The 23,058-nt window shown below is 39.2% G+C and overlaps 1 protein-coding gene across 22 annotated transcripts in view; it reads left to right on the plus strand.

Moving 5' to 3' along the window:
• Nucleotides 1–1,371: 1,371 nt before the first annotated feature.
• TAB3 (TGF-beta activated kinase 1 (MAP3K7) binding protein 3) overlaps nucleotides 1,372–23,058 on the plus strand; it is a 73,187-nt gene continuing 51,500 nt past the window's right edge. For 12 of the 22 annotated variants that reach the window (XR_004966856.1, XR_004966854.1, XR_004966857.1 and 9 more), the window contains exons 1-2: nucleotides 1,372–1,517; nucleotides 19,158–19,261. The gene's annotated coding sequence lies outside the window, so the exon portion shown is untranslated. Of the gene's footprint in view, nucleotides 1,518–1,661; nucleotides 1,873–3,487; nucleotides 4,125–10,851; nucleotides 10,877–11,974; nucleotides 12,015–19,157; nucleotides 19,262–23,058 lie in introns of those variants that run through there. The other 10 variants (XM_036304339.1, XM_036304333.1, XM_036304343.1 and 7 more) reach the window with 7 other exon arrangements.

The raw sequence follows: 23,058 nt of genomic DNA on the forward strand, positions 1-23,058 counted from the left end.
AAATGGTGCTCCCTCCTCATAGGTCTGAGTTTCAGCTCCACAAGGCTGTCCTTTAAGTGTCTAAATTATAATAATCCCTACCTCTTCCCTTAGTACCCCAAGCTCTAGGCATAGTAGCTGCCTCCTGCAGTTGCTATCTTCGCAATACATTGAGCTCTCTTCTTGCTTTTTCAATTATTTAATGATCAATTCTTTATATTAAAGTCTTTGTTAAAATAATCGAGGTGGTTTATTTCCTGACAGCACCCTAATTCACTGTAGTAAATCCTATGCCTGTGAGACTCCCCTTAAGAATTTTCTGTTTGACATATTTCATGACAGCCCACTCCCAGTATCTTCATTCCCCTGCACTCATTTTTTTTTTTTTATCAAAGAATTTACTGTGAACTGTCATCATTGTTTTCTCATCCATCCCCATCTCAGGCCAATAGCTCACTGAGGTCAGAGCACATCTGTTTCCTTATCACCTGGCATATAGGAAACTGAACGACACACGTTTGAATGAATGAACAAATGAATGAGCGAGGAAAAATAAAACAGGAACAGAAGCAGTTAATAGTATGGGATTTGGAAGGTTCACAAAACGCCAAAATGAAAGAGAAAGTTAGATGGGGCTGTGAGAAACAGGAGGGCTGTGGCTGCCAGCTGCGAGCCCAGCCCTGAGCACATATTAAGTTCTCAATAAATAACGCGCATCGACCACAGGATGAAAGTACAGCTGAGACTCTGCAAAGAATAACTCATACTCGGTGACCGGGAGGGTAAGAAGGCTGGAGAACTCCCGGGGACATCAAAGTAGTGTTGGCCCTTTGGGCTCTAGAGAGATGACCCAGCCCTAAGGGACGCCTCTCACTTCGCCAACGGGTCGCGCCCAGCCCTTTCCGGAGTTTCATTCTGGTTCCTCCGCCCCCTCCTTCTCCGCTCCGCGCCCCAGAGGAAACAGGTAAGACACGGAGCACTGGGGGTGCTAGTGAAGGGGCTTTTTTTGGGCATGCGTTCTCCGCCCGCCGCCCCCGCGCACGCGCAATAACCTGCTGTGAGGAGCACTGCCCCTGGGCCGATAAGGGCGAGCGGTCGCTTAGAAGCCCGCTCCGACTCCTCTTAACTGACCACCTTTCCCGTGGCCCCCGCCCTCCCGTGACTGGGGGGAAGGCTCGCGAGATCGCCCTCGGCAGTCTCCGACGGCGCCATCTTTGTGCCTGGCGAGCGACGGCGCCCGCTGGGAGACCCGAAGCCGGCAGTTCGCACGACAAGCTCTTGCTGAGAGCGGATCCCGGAAATACGAGGCGGGCCTCGGTGGGAGGGACGCACTGAGGGAGGAGGGAGGAAAGGGGGCGGTGGCGGCGGCTCTCACCGTATCCGGACTCCGCGCGGCGCACACCCGAGGGGGGGTCGGGCGGGGAAGCAGCGCCGGCCCGGACCCCCCGCGGGAACAGGCGGCGGGAGTGACTGAGAGGCGGCGGCTGCGGCTGTGGCTGCGGCTGCGGCTGTGGCGGACTAGGAGCAGCGGCTGCCCGGTGAGTGTCCGTGAGGAGGCCCGGCACCTGCCCGCACTGGGGCGTCGGGGATGGCTTCGGGGTCCTCCTGATGACCCCGCGTTCGGGCGGTGGGCGTGTGCGCGACTGCCTGTGACCCGGGGCTCGGCTCGGCCTGGGGCTGCGGGGCTGCCGAGGTCTGCGCAGGGCCTGGCGCATTCGTCCCGGGCGGCCGAGGAGAGAGGGAGTGGCCGGGGCCAGGGGTAGCCCTGGCCCCCGAACGGAGGGGATGATGTCCTTCCACGCTGGACCCTGGACTTTGAAGCTCCAGCAGAGCGTTTGGGGATGAGATGAGAACAAACGCACCAAGGTTGGAGTTGTTGAGATCGCGGGGAAGGTTAGTAGTAATTGTTCTGAAAGAGGTTTGCAAATGATTGTGGGCAGGTGTAGAGTAAGGGAAAACATGGTCTACGTTCATTTAAAGATCACATGAGGAGTCCTCTGAGGGCCAACGGATTAGAGTTATTATCACTGGAGTTCTATAGTTTAGTGCTCATTAAAGTTCATAAAAGCAGGATTTTGAGGGGTGGCATAGGGAACAAGTTGGGTTATAAAGTAAGCTGCATATAAAGGTTCATACTGTTGATGAAAAGCATTTGTCCTTACTGAAACGTAAGGACAATTTCAATTTTTTGAAAATTGCTCAAGAAAACTTGTCACCTTTGGTCCAGACAGGGCTTGTCAATTCCATGTGTTCTTCCGTGACGTTTGTCAAACAGACAATACTTTTGGCATATGATGTATTTATTTCTGGTTTGTAAAAACAAGACTGAATGGGGAAAAACGATTTGACAATTTGTAAAGCTCCTTTTGCACACTTTTTATTTTGAAAGTATAAGGGGATTTACTTTTTTTCTTTGCAAATGCTTTACAAGACATTGTAAGAAGAAAGAAACATTTAGATCAAAAAAGGGCTTTTGAGATGAGAGTTTACTTTTTCACAGTATTAAATTTTAAAGGGTATCACTCATGGTATATTTTGTGATGATGTTTTTTATGAACACTGGAAGATTGCAAACATAAACACATACATAATTTTAAATCAGTGTATGATATGAAGTTTTTCACCTTGAGCTCGCCCCCTCACCCATTTGCCTATGGCTTAATCAAGGGAAAAACTTTAGTGAAGGTAAATATTAAATATGTGATCTTCATCTTTACGTTGGGCAGAATATAGGAATGTAATCTATATTCTGTCACTGAATTTTCTTTCACATATTTGATAGTCTTCTCAGTTATAGATACCACACTCTGTACAGTTTGTGTTGGAACAAAGGGAATTAACATTGATTGTATTCAGGCACTGGGGTTGGTGAATTATGTACTTTTGTATTTAATCCTCATAGCTACCCTGTGCCAAAGATAACGTTATCCCTGTTGTACAGTATTCTTCAGTATCTTTCCTGAGGAGGTGATATAGCTGGTAAATTGCAGAGCTAGAACTTATGTGTCTGATTCTAGAATGTGCTTTTTCTACTATGCTCTGCATAAGTGTATGTGCTGACTGATACAAATTTTATGAAAGTGGAAATTTTTGTCACAAAGAGACCTTTCAATTCTGTGGCTAATCTTGAAAGCTTTCAGTGTTCTTGGCTGAAGATAATCTTAAGTTTTTCCCCCCCAGATGTCTTCATTTTCTAGCCAGAGGTAACATTTTAGCAGGTCCGCTGATTAGTAAGATTTCCTAGTAGCCGAAGTGACCTATCTGAAAAATAGTTTTCACTATCTTTGTCTCCAGTTTCAGCATGCCCATTGTACTTTAAATGTTTTGTTTATTCTGATCCTGAATAGTTTTTCAAATAATATTATTAAAATAAAATACCAACTATTTATAGGGGTTTGAATTTGCTTTATCATAGCTTGGAGGTATACTAGTACATACACCGACCTGCAAGTGGAGTACTTGATAACAGATACTGTTTTTCTTCTCTTTCATTTAGTGCAGAAGTTTTGGACCTAGTTTGGGGTTTACAGAAAACACAGTAGCTATTCTGGGATCCAGCATAATCTTCTGTGGGGTTAGGGAGTAACAGACCTTCGAGATTCCAAGCAGTATCTTAGATGAAGTGAAACAGCAGGAACATCTTGCTAGTGCCACGGCCATTGGTTACTTTTATCCCCCATTGGTCTCTGCTCTTGCATCTTTGATGTTCTGCTGAGCTTGCCATCCCAGTCATTATCTCTGTTTAAGAGAGTTCAACTGGAAGAGTAGCTGCTAAAATTTTTTTTAAAGCGATGCTAGCTGGCACTCATCCTTTGCAGGTCCTTTGATTAGATTTACTTGTCAAATTAATTATCCCTGGCTGGAATTTCAGGAGAAGTTATGGAAGTTGGGATTTGCTGCTCCATCTTTTAAGAAGTAAATTGGACGTCTTTAGTTAAATAGCCCTGTCTCAGAAACATGGGCATTAGAGGCAGAGGGAAAAGAAGTCCTGTGTTCCTCAGGATGTGTCTGCATGTTCGTGATATATGAAGTTTGGAGCTTTGCTTGAAATAAAACCTTGGAATCCTGATGGGCAATATTTGGTCTGAATGAGCAAGATTTTCATTAGAGGCAGACTCCCAAGAAAGAGTTCCTTATTTGTGAAGGTAATTACTCATTGTATTTGGGCTATTGGAGTGAAAAAAATCGACAAATGATAATGTGAGTACTCTTCAAGTAAATAAAGCCTTTCTAAAATGATTTATATTGCCTCTATATAAATAAAAGACACCAGGAAATTGTCTCCAATGATTTTAGAAGCTTATTTTCATACCTTCTGCATAATAAACCTCATGGCCACAAATACTCATTTGTCCAAGAGTGAAATGGAGCTGATGAAATATTTGGAACTGTCAAAATGAATTAATCCTAAATACTTAAGAATATTTATTATAGTTTAATTCATTGGTAGGTCTATTAATTTGTTCAATCCTGCAACATCCCACTTCGTTCCTGCTTCAAATTTCTCTTCTTACTTTCCTTCCTCTCTTTCTGACTGTTACTGCTGGTGCATGGAGCCTTCCTATAGTTCTCAGTTGATACAATGAAGTCTTTGGCAGAGTGGATATTGACAAGGAGGGCAACAAAACTTAAAGTCCTCTTCCCTTCGATTCACTCTGCTCGAGGAGTTCGAGACCTGGACAAGACCCCATAACCCACTTTGTTATTTTTTTAACTTATTGATGAGAGACAGGAGAGAGAAACATTGACTTGCCGCTCCACCTATTTCTGCTTTCATCGGTTGACTCATATATGCTCCGACTGGGGATCGAACCCACAACCTTGGTGTATTGGGACAACCCTCTAACCAACTGACCTCCCTGGCCATGTTTCCATTTTTTCTTGAAAGGAGAAAGAGTGGCCAGAGTGAGGGAGGAAGTGCCGTGATACTGCCACGGTTTCTCTTTTTCTTTTCCTTCCCTCTCCTAAGTGTTAAAGAGGAAAGTTTTGAAAAGCCCATCTGCTCCAGGAGCAGGCACTGTTCTCTTGTCCTCTTTTGCAGCCCACCCCAAACCCCACACTTTTGACTTGTTCCTTTTAGCTGCTATCCCACCCTTCATCCCTCTCTCCCAAGTAGGTCTTGCCTTCCTTATCCCAGGATCTCCTCCCAATGCAGCACTTCTTGTCCTTACCCTGAGGTCTAATGCCCTGCCAATCAACCTCCTTCATGCCTTTCCTTGTGCTCTGCTTTGATCATGGAAGCCTGGGCCTTTGGTCCTAGGGGAGTCCAGACTCCCAGTTGGGGGAGGGAAGAATTCTGCTTCCAGGACTGAGTGGGGCAGGGGTAGTTGCTTTTATTCAAAGTTAAATGTTAAATGGGTTTTCCTATAGGTTCGGTAATTTATTATACTTCTGTAACCTTATGGGTGTTTAAGTTTTTGTGGGTTGGCTTGGAAACCTGGCACATAGACCTTTGTTTCCTGGGAAAGAAAGTTCTGAGGTTCAAATAGATGATTTAAAAAGCCAGCTTGTGCTCCAGAAGTTGGGGGTTGCATGCTTTTTGTTAATTACTCGGTGGGATGGTAGGGAGCACACCTTTAGTTCACCTAAATTAGATGTCTTCTGTGGATCAGATGGTTCTTCTGGGAGATAAACTGATAGCTATTTTAGATTGTCAGTGGAGAATTTCTGAACTCTTCTAAGAATTCAGGCACATGTTTTGAGTTCAGACCATCCCAAGTTAATGTGTGTCATTAAAGCGGATGATAGTGTTGTGGAAAGAACATTTTTTCTTTGTCATAAAGGAATATCTTGTTCCCACTGTATCTTGCTGCTGTTTTGAAACTTTTCAAGGGTACTGGAATTCTTAGTTATTTTACCCTAGATTACTGAGCAGTAAACATGGACAGTGTGTTTTACCTGAAGATTTTAAAGTAAACTTTTATTTGTTTGTTGTTGAAGTTAGATGCAGTTACCACTGTTTGTAGTGTTCAATTAAGTGAAGGATTTCAAAGTGATAAAAGCAAAGCAAAATATATTTTAAATTTATTCTCCATAAATGTGCTCAGTTTTAGCTTGGTTGCAGGACATATTACTAAAAAAAGGCAAGATGAGGTTTTTCATTGGCTGGGAGGAGGTGTCTCCAAACCACTCTTGTTTTTATTTTATTTTTTTAATATTTTATTGGTTTTTTACAGAGAGAAAGGGAGAGGGATAGAGAGTTAGAAACATCAATGAGAGAGAAACATCAATCAACTGCCTCCTGCACACCCCCCACTGGGGATGTGCCCGCAGCCAAGGCACATGCCCTTAATCGGAATCGAACCTGGGACCCTTTAGTCCGCAGGCCAACGCTCTATCCACTGAGCCAAACCGGTTAGGGCCACTCTTGTTTTTAAAATGAATTTGAGTCAGCTTCCTTTATTTTGAGAGTTTACCAAATTATTTAATTACACATACAGTGCAATGGTTAAAAAGCATGATCTCCAAGGGTAAAATGCTCAAATATCCAAATCTTACGTTTATCTTTTAAAATATGTTTTTATTTATCTCAAAGAAGAAGGGAGAGGGAGAGATAGAAACATCAGTGATGAGAGAGAATCAACTGCCTCCTGCACACCCCCCACTGGAGATTGAGCCCACAGCCCAGGCATGTGCCCTGAACTCCTGGTTCATAGGTTGATGCTCAACCACCAAGCCACACTGGCTGGGGCAAATCTTCCTTTTGACACTAACTAGCTCCGTGATCTTGGGCAAGTTGCTCAATCTCCGACCTGCTTCCTCACTTTTGAAATTGTGATAATGTAATGCCTACTTCATAGGATTTTTGTGAGGATTAAAGGAGCCAGAGGATGTATAATATTTAGAACATGCCAAGCAAAGGCAAATATGCTCAGAGTAAGTTCTTTTTGTTATTATTCCTTTGTCATCGTCATTATTGATGTTACTATTTTTACTTTGGCTGCCTTCGGAGATGACACCTCTTCTGTTCTGGGTGTGTGTGAAAGATATTTGTTTATTTGGTAGTAATTTCTAGATATAAAGCTTATTGGGGGTCCAGGCAGAGAAGTAATAACTATTGGATACATCCAAAATTGGCCATAGTGAAGGAAATCCATAAAATATTCAGCCAATTTTTTTCCAGTAACACCATTCCTATTATGTTAGGTATAAGGAACTGTGCCACTTTGATTAACTGCAGTGTCTCTATTAAAATTTGTATATATTATGTTGGTATTTGGGAACTGTGTAGAGGGATCTTCAATTTCTAAATGATCCAATTATAAGAATTTCTTTTTGGAAATCAATTCCGTTTTCCCATAGAAATAATGTCACATGTGGCCTTCAGATTCCCAGGCCGACCCAACGTGTCTGAATTTGAAAATTGATAATACCATAAAAACCAGCTTCTGTGTATAATAGTGTCTCAATAAGAAGAGCACTGAGTGCATCAAGTACTAAAAGATTATGAACACAATGTGGTAGAGTCACATTCCTTCACAATCCTAGCAAGGACTCCCAAGCTTTGGGCAGAGGAATTTCTTCCTGGTGGAGGCTGAGGACAGGGTGAGAGTGTGACCTGGTTACTAGAAGGCAGGAGCGTTTTCTTGGTCTGGCTCCTCAGAAGGCTATATAGTATAGTGGTTGCTTTCAAGTCTCTATTCTATCACAGAACTTCTCATCTGTAAAATTTAGTTTTAAGTAATGCCTGCCTACCTTACGGGGTTCTTGGGAGGGTTACATGTGTTTATATAAAGCACTTTTAAAAGCACCTGGCCCATAGGTGAGTGCATAGGAAATGTTATATAGTTACTAAATTTTACTGTTCTAATAGAAATAAGCTTCTTTGGAATAATTTTAGATTGGCAGAAAAGTTGCAAAAATACTACAGAGTTTCCATATATCCTTCACCCAGATATACATAGCTGTGGTACATTTGTCACTAACATTGGTACTTTACTATTAGCTAAACTGCAATTTTATTCAATTTCACCAATTTTTCTACTAATACCCTTTTTCTGTTCTAGGATCTGATCCAGGATACCATGTTATATTTAGTTTTTAAGTTACTGGGGTTTTTTTAAAAGGAGAACAAAATTTTAAGTGTTTTTTATTGATTTCAAAGAGAGGAAGAGAGAGAATCATTGATTGGCTACCTCCTACAAGCCCCCTACTGGGCATCGAGCCTGCAACCCTGGTGTGTGCCCTGACCAGGAATCAAACCATGACCTGGTTCATAGGTCAACACTCAACCACTGGGTCACACCGTCAGGCTTTAAGTTACTTCTTTTATATATATAAATATATTATTGACTTCAGAGAGGAAGGGAGAGAGAGATAGAAATATCAGTGATGAGAGAGAGAATCATTGAGTGGCTCCTCCTGCAAGCCCCCTATTGGGGATGGAGCCAGCGACCTGGGCATGTGCCCTTGACCGGAATTGAGCCCAAAACCCTTCAGTCCACAGGCCGATGTTCTATCCACTGAGCCAAACTGGCTAGGGCTTAAGTTACTTTTAATTGTCATTGAGACCTCCAGTTCTTTAGTAAAGAAATTTCTGTGGCCATAAACACATTTTCTGATTTAAGTTTTCTGCAGGTCCTTGAAAGACCAGGTGTTTCCCCTGGGAATGACAAGTCCAGGGATTCATCTTGGCACTGAACTTTATAGTTTGAAATAAAAGGAGAGAGTCCAATGATAGAGGAAAGACTGGTATGGGGATGGAGTGGAAACAAAAGCATTTTTATAATTTAAAAATGTTTTTACAGAACTAAATTGGTTTGTTTTACATACTGTTCACATGATGGATTTAGCTACAAAATGATGTCATTCTTTTAAAAATGTTAAAATTAGTAGAATACACACTTCATACTATATTGGAGATAGAAGCTAATTGGAATGAATTGGATAAATTGTTTTTTAGTACTTAAAATTATGGTTGATTTAATAAGAAATTGATATTGTTAGTATATACAATAAGTTATTGTCCCTAATTAGTGTATTTGTTTGTTTATATGTACTGGTTGGTTTGTGGTCATGATTGATTTTTTTAAAGTATTTTTCAAGGATACTATATACTATATGTGCCATTGTCATTCTAAATTATCACAAATGCCTAAATTTTATGTCAAAGTTGTCATTTAGTGTAAACAGAAATTTATCAGTTAGGTTGCACATCATGAACTTTACTTTAAAAAAAAAACACAACCTTATCTTTTCTGCCCCAGAAATAGCTTTTGGCAATTAGTCATGGATGGCAAAGATATTAATTTTGAGTTGGTAATATTTGGATGAAAATGTTTTCATTGAATAGGAGCACTGCCAGTAAACTAACTCTCTTGGTGGGTGGAAATCCCCTAGAACTTCCAGAAAATTAGTAGCGGGGTGAAGTTAAATAATTTCAGTTGTGTCCACTTATCAAGAGCTGCTTATGACCTTGGACAAATCACCAAACTGCAAAGGACCTTGGTTTCTTCATTAGTAATATTAGGAGATTTGACTAGATATGTTATTCTATAAGTTCAGTTCTGAGATTTGAAAGACCCTCATATTTAATAAAAATCTATAAGACCAAGTTGCTTGTCTTCGACCTTTATCAATCAACACTGGTCACTAAAGGTAAATACGAATCAATTTATTTGGAGCGGGTAATCTCTTACAAACTAATGTTTGAGAGTCACTAGTTGGTTTGATACTTGTGAATATTTTTTGGTAATCAGCATGTTGTATAAAACTGCTTTTTAAGTTTTTGTTAGTTGATTTCTATGCTTTGACCTGAGCAGTGTAAAATTCAAACCTTTTGCTCTCATATCCCCTAACCAATTTTTAAAAATATGTACTCCTTCATACTTAAAAGAATTTATTGAAGCCTAATATGTATGCAGAGAATGCAGATCAATAGTGAACAGTTTGGTGAGTTTTCACCAACTGAGCACACTGTGTACCAGCACCCACATCAAGAAAGTGAACATTACCAGCCACTTAGAAGATCCTTTGTTTGCTCTTCTGGTCACTTACTACCCTGACTTTTAACATCACAGATTTGTTTTGCCTACTTTTGTACTTTATACAAATGCAATCCTACTGTACTCCCTTGTGCAGCATTATGAATATGAGATTTATCTATATTGTGTGTAGTTGTAGATCAGGGATTGGGAACGTCCGGCCTGCGGGCCATATAAGGCCTGCAAAATCATTTGGTCTGGTCCTACCAAGGACTCGAAATTCAATAAATCTAGGAGCTTTTTAAAAAGATTTTATTGAAAGTTTTACATATGTCAAGGAGCTTCTTTCATAGCAACATAAATTTATATTAAGTGAATCATAAATATCCAAATGGCCCTTGGCAGAAAAAAGTTTCCCTACCCCTGTTGTAGACTATTCCTTCTCATTACTATATATTCTATTGTGAATATATCACTGTATATCATTCTGTTGTTGATGGATATGTAGGTAGGTCTCAGTTTTTGGAGAATGTCTTTGTGACCTTGGGGTAGGCAAAGATTTCTTAAACAGGACTTTTTAATTTTAATGTGTTCTAGAGTTTTAAGTAGAGAAAGAATGGGAGAACTGGTTTATTTTAATAGCATCTGCAGTTTTTTAAATGTTAATATGTAGTAAAATCTTTTACTCTGTAAATCTCAGAGAAAGGGTCAATATTTATAACCAAATCTTCTAGGTAACAAGGTTTGTGATTTCAGAACTATTTTGGGTAGAATTCCTTCAAAAGTGTCAGGTAGTTCCTTGCCTATTTGACTAGTACTTATAATAGCGACTAGAAGTGATAATGGAGGGTACCATTGTCTGTTCCCTTAATCAAAGGGAAAACTGACCATTTGTCCACTAAATATGATATTTGCTTTAAATTTTTCCTAGTTACTCTATTAGCTTATGGAAATTTCAATCTGTTAATGACTTGGTAAGAGCTTATATCATAAATAATATTGGATTTTATCAATTGCTTTTCCTACTCTTGCTCCTTGAATTAAAGTATATTGATTGATATCCTAATGTTAAATCAACTTTGCATTCCAGGAATAAATCCAGTTTGGTTATTACCACATTTTTTCTTTTTATTTGCTTAGAAATTTTGGACCTTTGTTCTTGAGTGAGATTGGCCTTTATTTTGTTTTGGTTTTTTTGCACTGTCCTAGTCAGGTTTAGGTGACCTTGTAAAATGAGTTAGGAATATACCTGTTATTTCTTGTTATTTTTTAGATAACACATATAATAGAGATCATATGGTATTTGTCTTTCTGACTTTTTTTAACTTAGCATAATGCTGTCTAGGTGCATCCATGTAGTCACAAGTGGCAAGATTTCATTATTTTTTATGGCTGAATATTCCCTTGTATATGTATACTACATTTTCTTTATCCATTCATCCTTTGATGGATTCTTAGGTTGTTTCCATAATTTGCCTATTGTAAATAATGCTGCAATGAACATGGGTGTGTATATATCTTTATGAATTAGTGGTTTCATTTTCTTTGGATAAATACCCAGAAGTGGAATTGCTGCATCATATAGTAGTTCTATTTTTAATTTTTGAAGAACTTCCATACTGTTTTCCATAGTGGCTGCAATAATTTATATTCCCACCAACAGTACACAAGGCTCCCTTTTCTTCATATCCTCGCCAACACTTGTAATGCTGGCCTTGTAAAATGAGTTTAGAAGTATTCTCTCTCCTATTTTTGTAAAGAGTCTGAGAAGGATTGGTATTGGTCATTCTTTCTCCTTACTAGTAGTCAGTCTGTTCAGATTTTTTATTTCTTCAATATTCATACTTGGTGGGTTGTATGTTTCTAGGAATTGACATATAATTGTTCATGTAGTGTCATGATTCATTGTAGTCTCATGATTCTTTATATTTTTGTGATATCTTTATAATGCCTCCTGTTTTTAGTTTGTTAATTCTCACCCAAGGACATTTTTCCTTTGATTTTTAGAGAGAATAGAAGTGGGTAGGAGAGAGAGTGAAACATCAATGTGTGAGAGGGAGGCAATTGATTGGTTGTCTCCCTCATGAGGCTGGGATCGAGCCTGCAACCGAGGTATGTGACCCTGACAGGAATCGAACCCAGGACCCTTCAGTCCGCGGGCTGATGCTCTATCCACCAAGCCAAACCAGCTAGGGTTCCTGTTTTATTTATGGTTTTATTTATTGGAGTCCTCTTTTTTTTTTCTTGTTGAGTCTAAAGGTTTGTCTATTATGTTTATCCTTTCAAAGAAACAGTTCTTAGTGTCATTGCCCTTTTCTGTTGTCTTTTTCATCTCTATTTTATTTATTTCCTTTCTGGTTTTTGTTATTTCCTTCCTTCTACTCATTTTGGGCTTTGTTCTTTTTTCTAGTTCCTTGAGGTTTAATGTTTTGTTGTTTGAAACGGTTCTTGTTTCTTGAGGTAGACATTTATTGCTATGAACTTTCCTCTTAGCTTTTGCTGAATATATAAATTTTGGTATGGTGTATTTTCACTTGTCTTAAGGTTTTTTTTAATTGTCTTTTGATTTCTTCATTGACTCAGTTGTTCAGTAGCATGTTATTTAATCTCCACATATCTGTGCATTTTCCAGTTTGCTTTTTGTAATTGATGTCTAGTTTTATGTAATTGTGGTCAGAAAAGATGCTTGATGTTTTTGGTTTTTTTTAAAACTGTTTGATAAATTACATGTTTATAAAAATTTGGCCATTATATATTTTGGATATTAACCATGTATCAGAGCTGTTGTTTGCAATCTTCTCCCATTTGATTGGTTGCCTTTTGTTTTGGTTTCTTTTTTGCTGTGCAGAAGCTTTTTAGTTTGATATACTCCCATTCACTTATTTTTGCCTTTACTTCCCTTGCCTTTGTGGTCAAATTCATAAAATCCTTTCTAAGAACAAGGTCCATAAGTTTAGTTTAGTACCTATGTTTTCTTCTGTGTAATTTGTTGTTTCAGATCTTATATTTAGGTCTTCAATCCATTTTGAGTTAATTTTTGTATATGAAGACAAACAGTATATTTTATTCTTTTGCATTTGACCTTCCAATTTTTCCAGCACCATTTATTAAAGAGGTTCCTTTATAAATGGAACTCCCATTTGACCCTGTGATCCCACTTCTAGGAATATATCCCAGGAAACCAGAAACACCAATCAGAAAGGATATATGCACCCATATGTTCATAGCAGCACAATTCACCATAGCTAAGATCTGGAAACAGCCTAGGTGCCCATCAGTAGATGAATGGATTAGAAAACTGTGGTACATCTACACGATGGAATACTATGCTGCTGTAAAGAAGGAACTCTTACCATTTGCAACGGCATGGATGGAACTGGAGAGCATTATGCTAAGTGAAATAAGCCAGTCAATGAAGGAAAAATACCACATGATCTCACTCATTCATGGATAATAAAGACCATTATAAACTTATGAACAATAATAGATACAGAGGCAGAGCTGCCTCAAACTGATTGTCAAACTGCAGCGGGAAGGCCGGGGAGGGTTGGGGGGCAGGAGGGAGGAGGGAGGAGGGAGGAGGGTAAGAGATCAACCGAAGGACTTGTATGCATGCATATAAGCATAACCAATGGACATAAGACACTAGGGGGTAGGGGAGGCCAGGGGATTGTCAAGGGTGGGGGAAAAAAGGAGACATATGTAATACCCTTTGTAATACTTTAAGCAATAAAAATAATAATAATTTAAAAAAGAATAACAAAGAAGAAAAATGAAGACGATAAAAAAAATTATTTGCCCATATAAATGTGGATTTATTTCTGGGATTTTATTTATTTATTCATCAGTTGATGGGCATTTAGGGATATTTTCACTTTTTGACTATTACAAATAATGCTGCCATGAACATTCATATACAAATTTTTGTGCAGACATATGTTTTTATTACTCATGGACCTTTTTCATTCTATTTTTTTTAAATTAAATCTTTATTGTTCAGATTATTACATTTGTTCCTCTTTTTTCCCCCCATAACTCCCCTCCTCCCAGTTCCCGCCCCACCCTCCGCCCTCACTCCCCACCCACTGTCCTCATCCATAGGTGCATGGGTTTTGTCCAGTCTCTTCCCGCATCTCCCACACCCCTTTCCCCCCCAAGAATAGTCAGTCCACTCCCTTTCTATGTCCCTGATTCTACTATGATCACCAGATTATTTATTCACTTGATTCTTAGATTCACTTGTTGATAGATGCATGTTTGTTGTTCATAATTTGTATCTTTACCTTTTTCTTCTTCTTCCTCTTCTTAAAGGATACCTTTCAGCATTTCATATAATCCTGGTTTGGTGGTGATGAACTCCTTTAGCTTTTCCTTATCTGTGAAGCTCTTTATCTGACCTTCAATTCTGAATGATAGCTTTGCTGAATAAAGTAATCTTGGTTGTAGGTTCTTGGTATTCATCACTTTGAATATTTCTTGCCATTCCCTTCTGGCCTGCAAAGTTTCTGTTGAGAAATCAGCTGACAGTCGTATGGGTATTCCCTTGTAGGTAACTGAGTTTCTTTCTCTTGCTGCTTTTAAGATTCTCTCTTTGTCTTTTGTTCTTGGCATTTTAATTATGATGTGTCTTGGTGTGGTCCTCTTTGGATTCCTTTTGTTTGGGGTTCTCTGCGCTTCCTGGACCTGTAAGTCTATTTCTTTCACCAGGTGGGGGAAGTTTTCTGTCATTATTTCTTCAAATAGGTTTTCAATATCTTGCTCTCTCTCATCTTCTGGCACCCCTATAATTCTGATGTTGGTATGCTTGAAGCTGTCCCAGAGGCTCCTTACACTATCTTCGTATTTTTGGATTCTTTTTTTCATTTTGCTTTTCTGGTTGGGTGTTTTTTGCTTCTTCGCATTTCAAATCTTTGCCTTGATTCTTGCGCTCCTCTGGTCTGCTGTTGGGAGTCTGCATAGTATTCGTTATTTCATTCCATGTATGCTTAATTTCTAGTTGGTTCGTTATCATAACATCGAGGGTCTCATTAGATTTCTTGAGGATCTCACTACATTTATCGGCGACTTCTAGACAGTTCTTAAGAGACCTTAAAAGTGTGGTTCTGAACTCAATATCCTCCATTGACAGTTTTGTCCTGTTTCTTTGTCTCCGCATTTTTTATGCTTTCTTGGTGCACCCCGTAGTGGTCTTTGTGCGCAGTCTTGTTGTAGTTAAGCCTTGATTGTTGTCGGCAATACCGGGGGTGATCTGACCTCCAGGCTAACTGGCTATGAGAGTCCGCTGTGTCTGCAGTGGGAGAGCTTCTGTGCTGGATCTCTAGGGCGGTGCTAATCTAGCGTTTGCCTGAGGCTATCCGGCAAATGGCTCTGCGCAGGGCTTGGGCGGGGCGGGTCCCCAGGGATCTACAGGGTGGGCCAGAGCGAGCAGTTATGGCTGCTCTCAGTTCCATCCCTAGGGGCTCTGCCTCACAGAGTCCCAGCAACCGCTGCAAACCTCGGAGAGAAAGCTGCCTTCGAGTTCCGACCGAAGCCAGACAGTCCCGCTTCTCCCGTTTGAGTCTGGGTCCCTAGAGACTCGCCCGGATCTGGAGCTCAGAGTCTGAGACTCCCTCCCGATTGAAAACAACAACCGCGCCCTCCGCCTCCAGCCCGCTCTGCGTGCACTCCACACCTTAGTATTTCACTTCAGCACTGCGCCTCCTCTGAGTCTGGGTATGATATTCTCTTTCCTCCTAGTTGTAGAATTTCCACTCAGCCAGCCTTCCTGTGGTTCTGGGTGATGTCCGTTCCGTCTTTTAGTTGTTTTTTGAAGTGGTTGTTCGAGGCAGCAATCTCCGGCGTTAACCTATGCCGCCATCTTGGTTTCTCCCTTTTTCATTCTTGATGCTGGGCACATGTATCTTTTTCCTCTCCTTTAAAAGATAATCTTACTAGAGGTTTAGCAATTACAAAAATTTTTCTAAAGAACCAATTGTATGGGTGTTCTTCTGTTTTTTTTAAATATCTGCTTTTAAGTTATTTCCTTTTATTTATTTATAACTTCTTAACAGGGGTAGTTAGGTACTAATTTGCCCCCTTATTTCCTTCCCAACATTCATATAAAACCACACCTTTCAGTTTGAAGCATTGCTTTACCAGCATCCCTTAACTTAAAAATACTTTTTAATGTTTTTATTACTTTTGAGAGAGAGAGAGAGAGAGAGAGAGAGAGAGAGAGAGAGAGACATCAATTGCTGCCTCTTGCACGTTCCCCCCCACCCCCCCACACACACTGGGGATCAAACCAGTGACCTCTCAATGCATGGGACTGCATGGGACAATGCTCAACCAACCAAGCCACAGAAGCTGGGCAGCATCCCATAATTTTTGATATGTAATATTTTCATTATTAATTTTACATTTTCTTATTTTCATTGTAATTTTTTCTTTGATCAATGAGTTATTTGAAAATGTATTTTTTTTATTTCCAGTAATATGAGAATTTTCTAACTCTGCATATTTGGTAATGATTTCTGGTTTTATCACAACTTTCTTTGCGTGATTTCAAGAAGTTTTAAAACTTCTTGAGATTTACTTTTATGGCTTAGCATGTGGTCAGTTTTTTTGTAAATATGTTAAGTGCTTGAAAAGCATATATTCTGCAGCTCTTGGATGTAGTGTTATATATTGTTAATTGTGTGTATTTGTGTCCTAACTGATTATTTTGTCTGCTTATTCTTTCACCTACTGAGCGATATCTTAAAATCAGCCACAATGATAGTGGTGTTTGTCTATTTCTCCTAGTAGTTCTGTCAACTTTTGCTGTATATATAATTTGAGGCCATGCTATCAAGTGCATGCAAATTTAGTTAATTATAGTGTTCTGGTGACGTAAACATTTTATTATTCTTAATGTGACTCCTTTAACTCTAGTGATGCTTTTCTATTTTGTCTGAAAATAATTTACCTATACTATCTTTATTTTGGCTAATGTTTACATGATGTATTTTTCTATCCTTTTACTTTTAACTTTTAACCTTTCTGTATTATGTTTTACATGAGCCTCTAGAAAGCAACATATATTTATAGATATTTAAAAGTCTAGTCTGATAATATTTTTCTTTTTTGGAATATTTAATTCATTTATATTTAATGTAACTACTAATATTATATACAGCATCACGTTGTTGCCCCTTCCATTCTGTATTTCTTTTTCTCTTCCTTTCATTTGAATGATTATTCTATGTCAATTTTTCCTTTATTGGTTCAGATAGCACATATACATTTTAATTCTTTTTATGATTACCTTCACTTACCAGAGTCTAGTGTTGATACTTTTACCTTTCTCCTGGTTGAAGCAAGAACATTAAAAATACCTTAATTCGATTTACTTACTTCCTGACATAGTTGCTATTGTGCTGTAATTTAATTTTCTATATGTATGTATATGTGTATGTATAGATGTGTGTATATGTGTTCGAAAGCTATACAGATTTAATGTATATAACTTAATAATACACATTTTAATTCCCTTAAGACATTATCATTTTACACAGTCAGTGTCCCATTAGATTTTTTACATGTTTACTTCTGCATCTGTAACTTTTCATTTTGCGTCAGTTTTCTGTTGCTTTATGATTTCTTAGTAGGGGTATGCTGGATGTGAACTCTGCTTTTATTTGTCTGAGAATATTTCATTTTCATTCTTAATGGATATTTTCTCTGCAGTACAATACAAGGTTGGCAATTGTTTTTGTTTCTGCTCCTTAGAGATACCATTACAGTCTTTTAGCTTCCATTTTTGTTGAGAATTAAGCTATCCATCTGTTGCTTTGAAAGTAATTTTTTCTACCCTCGAGGTGCTTTTAAGTTTTTCTTTGTCGATTTTCATTTAGGAATTCATTTAGATCCTTAAATTTGTTGTTTGACATCTTTCATTGTTTTTGGAAAATTTCAGCCATTCACACAATGTTTCTGTCTCTCTCTTCCTTCTGGGATTCCAATTAACTGAGTTGGATGTTAGACCTCCTCGCTGTATCCTCATGTTTCTTACCCTCTCTTCATTCTGAGCTTTTCCCCCTGACCTATCTTCTGATTCACTGTCTTAACTGTGTCCATTGGCTGTTAACCTGTTCACTGAATTCTTATTTTCAGTTTTTGTATTTTACAGTTAAAAATTACTTTTTGCTCCTTTTAGAAGTCTGCTGTGTCACTTTTTATAGTTTCCATTTAATTGCTGAGATCAAGTTTGGTTTTCACCTCCTTGAACATAGTAAACATAATTTAAAATCTATGCTTGGTAATTCTAATATTTGGAGTGCCTGTGAGTCTCTTTTTGTTGTTTCTACAGCTTTTAATCTTGTCCTCTTGTCTCCTTATATGCCTGATTATCTTTAATTGTGTGCTGAAAATTTTGTTTAAAAAATCATCTGAGATCAAGAATGTCTTCCAGAAAGGAAATTTTTTTTTTTTTTTTTTTTTTTTTTTTTGTGGCATCTCCTTGAGGGAATCCAAGATTACTTGGTCTCCACTCTTGAGATTTTTCAGGGCCAATGCTGGATGTGAACTCTGCTTTTATTTGTCTGAGAATATTTCATTTTCATTCTTGATGGATATTTTCTCTGCAGTACAATACAAGGTTGATCTCCACTCTTGAGATTTTTCAGGGCCAATCAGATGACTCAAGGCCAATTTTCATTCAGTGTATGTTCTGGTTCACCCCTATTTCTAAGGTGCAGCCCTTCAGGTTCCTAACCTGACGGTAGGGGAAGAGGGTTTTCCTTTTGTCCCTCTGCCTATCAGGGTGTCAGATACAGTTTAACCTCTAGTTTCTTCTGGAATGGTTGGCCCACCTCTTTGAATTCCAGTCCTTTAATGGCTATGGTGCAGTTTTGTAATCAAACCTATTAAAATTTAATAACTAGAACATCAAGGGGAGCCGTGGGGACCCCTAATGGTTTGCCAGAGATGCAACTAAAGTTCCTCTTCCTAACTTTCTCTAAAGCCAAAACCTCAGAAAAGCTTTAGCCATCCACTCTGTTGTTGCCAGCTCTGCCTTAGGTACTAGAGGTGACTGACTGGGAAGTGGAGCAGGCTGATAAAGGCAGTCAGATGAATTTTCTGTTAGTATTTAGCAACAGAAACTTCATTTGCTGAAATTTCGGGTAGTAAAGATATGTAAACGGCTACATTCTTTTTTGTGACCTTATGTTCATGCTGTCTTCTTTAAACCTTTCACAGTTTGAATTTTACCTCTTTGGTCTTTTTTCTTTTTAGGACAGTGTCTTCAGCCTTTTCTTCAAGATTTTTTATCATGAATTATCACATGTCAAACTGGACAACTTACCATAGTTAAAGTTTCACCAGTTGACAAATTGGAGGTAAGGAGTGTATATTTGTGTCCGTGTATTCCTGTAATATATTAAAAACTTTTTTTGAAAACTAATCCATGTTATTGATATTACCTCACTCCCTTATCCCCATCCCTTTTATGCATTTAAGAGCAGGGAAAAGATGTTCAGGTGATTTCACGTGTTTAGATTTAGGTCCTAAATCAGGACTCTAAGCAAGTTTTTTGTACAATTAATTTGTTACTAGAAAGCTCAGCAGCAAATGGAAGGGTAACTCAGGAGTTTATTTTGAATAAAGGATGCTAATCAATCCTAGCTAGGTCCCAGATCCCCAGTGGGTGGAGCTGGTGGAGCTTAAAAGACTTGTCCCATGGAGTAACTGGTTGTGCATGCAAATGCTGGTCTTCCAACTTCCTAGTTTTTATTGTAATTTTTCTTATTCTTAGATATGTGTTCAATAACTGAGTTGTATCAATGATAAATATGGTATTATGAACAAATCAGGGTATAATTTTTTTAATGTAGCATAATTCTTTCTTTGAGCCAAGAAAGGCCATTTAACAATATCAGCTTTGATTTTTAGATAACTTGTTTTGCCACCTTATAAAGATGTTACTACTCTTTTTAACAACTGTTTCCTAGTATAAAAACATACGTGGGTGTGTGTTTTAACGTAAACACTGGACAAGATGTTATGAGGCCTGTTTTATAATCTTGGCTTTTAAGCAAATTTTTAAATCCCTCTAGCCTTCAGTTACCTTCTTGAGTAAAACAAAGTTGAGTTCGGAGAAAGCCTTGACACTGTTGACATTTGGGCCAGATAATTTGTTAGGAGCTTCTTCTGCAGTGTAGGATTTTTAGCATTGTCCTTGGCCTCTGCCCACTAAATGCCAGTAGTGCCCCTCCCCAGTAATGACAACCAAAAATGCCACCAGACATTGATAAATGTGCCTTGCAGGACAGATTCAACCCCAGTTCAGAACCACTGGATTAGATGATGTGTAGAGTTCCACCCAGCTTTATAATTTTACTAGAGTCCCGGTGCACAAATTTGTGCATGGGTGGGGTCCCTTGGGGTGGCCTGCAGAGATTGGACCCCAGCCTCGCAGCCCCGCAGCCCCACAGTGCACCCCGCCTTGGCCTGGCACTGCCCCCTCACCTCCTCCACCATCCCGCCTGTGGGGCGACCGATTGGGGCCGAGCCCCCCCTTCCCCCCCCAACCGCCCCCCCCCCGCTCTCTCAGCACCTAGGAGCTGGGTGGCAGCCCCGCCCCCTGCTGCTGCTGCTGGTCACCATCTATGGAGCAATTGGGCCCCCGCTTGCACCCACCTTGGCCTGGTGCCGCCCTCTAACCTGCTCCACCATCCGGCCGCGGTCCAGCTCTCCTTGGGGCCCATCAGGGCTGGCAGCGCCTCCACTGCCACCTGCTGCCAGTGCTGCATCACCGACACCCGTCGTGTTCTGCGCCGCCCCCTGGTGGTCAATGCGTGTCATAGCGAGCGATCGAACTCCCGGTCTCCCAGTCTGAACGATTGCCTGAGGAGACAATTTGCATATTAGGTTCTTATTATATAGCATACTTTTTATTTTTTAATTTTATTTTTCTTTGCACCCCCGCTTAAATGTCATCTCTTCCATGAACCTTTCCTCAGTGCTCGTTTTCCTTGTCCTATCTTAATTGTTTCTTTTTCTGAAAATGTGTTATAGAACTAAACCCTACTCTATTATGAACAAGGGATTCAGGAGTATTGTCAGGCTAGACATTGTTAAATAAATGATTATCAGTGGCATTTTTAAAAAATATATTTTTATTGATTTCAGAGAGGAAGGGAGAGAGGGAGAGAGAGATAGAAACATCCATAATGAGAGAGAATCACGGATCGGCTGCCTCCTGCACGTCCCCACCTGGGGATCGAGCCTGCAACGCGGGCATGCGCCCCTGACCGGAATCGAACCTGCGACCCTTCAGTCCACAGGCCAACGCTCTATCCGCTGAGCCAAACCAGCTAGAGCTCAGTGGCATTTTTGTAAATCTTTTATACCCTTACAGTAGGCCACAATTTGTGATCTTGAATCTCTAGGTTAGTGAGACTAATAAATCATTTTTTAAAATAATTTAGAAGGCAGGAACCTCAAATAGAATGTGCGGGAGCTGCACAAAACACAGCAAGGCTGCATTTGGAAAATGTCATATAAAATTTTATAACAGCCCAGCCAGTGTGGCTCAGTGGTTGAGGGTCAACCTGTGAATCAGGAGATCATGGTTCAATTCCCAGTCAGGGCACATGCCCAGGTTGCCAGCTCGATTCCCAGTAGGGAGGCATGCAGGAGTCAGCCAATCAATGGTTCTTTCTCATCATTTTGTTTCCAGCTCTCTCTCCTTCTCCCCCTTGCTCTCTGAAATCAATAAAAATATATTTTAAAAACATTTTATAACAGAATTGTTTCAACTTTCATATCCAGAAGTTTCTCAAATAATTCCATTTTGTTAATTTAAAACTGCTATCCAGATAAAAACAGAAAAGGTGCTAAATATTTTTCTTACAAAACCTAGAATACCTTACCATATTCTAAGTCAATTATTTTGCAAAGCAACCCACAGCAAGAAATACATTATAATCATGATCTAGAACATATACATCCCTTAGACAATTTTTTTGAATCAGTATTTACCATCACTATGTGTGAAACACTAATATTTTCTGTTATATTTATTATTTTAAAAAAATACTTGTCATCACCTTATAAATTTATTATATAATTTATTAAGAGGCACAACCCACCATTTGAAAACTACTGTTCTAAGTAATCTCTTTATTTAAGTAATAAAATGTGGAGATGATCTGCTTCTGGCATATGTTTCCAACAGGCTGACTTGTCTTTTTTTTAAAATAATATCATTTAGCCAAAACCGGTTTGGCTCGGTGGATGGAGCGTCGGCCTGCGGGCTGAAGGGTCCCGGGTTCGATTCCGGTCAAGGGCATGTGCCTGGGTTGCGGGCACGTCCCCAGTGGGAGATGTGCGGGAGGCAGCTGATCGATGTTTCTAACTCTCTATCTCTCTCCCTTCCTCTCTGTAGGAGATCAGTAGAATATATTTTTAAAAAAAAAAATAATAATATCATTTAATAATTGACCCGACAACCAGAACAAATTAGTTTTTCAATTATTTAAAAGTCCTACAAAATATTTAATGTGGACAAGGCACTATAGCTGAAAGAGCATGTTTGGTTTTTATTCTCAAGATTTATAGTGATAAAATCTAGAGGAGAATTAAAAATTAATAAACAGTATTTTAAGTGTGATGAAAGTGATAACAACACACCATGACTTTTAATAGGCATTTAGGAAGGGTAGAAAGATTGAGGATTTGATGGTAGAAGGTTAACATGAATGTGGGGTGGATTTTGCATTGTCATGTGTTAGAAGATTGGAAAAAGCAATTACATATGCTAGAAGACAGCATTCATATAGGTGCACAGTACTTCTTACTCATGCTTGAAGTTCATTTATTGGGTAATGTTTAAGATAAAGTAACAGAAATTAAGATTAAAAGTATAGTAAAGTGCTGAAATTATACAGTATAAACAAAATATGTTATTTTAGCTCTACTGTGGTTATAAAATGAGGTGGAGTCAGGAGATTAATTAGAAACTTGTGTCCATCGTGGCTCTGCTATAAGCCAATATTTGCCCTAAAATGATAAAGTTAACATTGAATTACTAGGTTTCCCGGAATGAAGATAGTTTCTAAATGATGGGGAGAGAGAAGGCTCACTTGTCAAAATAACCCAATAAAGGTGCTACTATTCTATATATAATTGTTCT

Source organism: Myotis myotis, unplaced genomic scaffold, assembly GCF_014108235.1.
Source record: "Myotis myotis isolate mMyoMyo1 unplaced genomic scaffold, mMyoMyo1.p scaffold_m19_p_4, whole genome shotgun sequence".
Taxonomy (NCBI): domain Eukaryota; kingdom Metazoa; phylum Chordata; class Mammalia; order Chiroptera; family Vespertilionidae; genus Myotis; species Myotis myotis.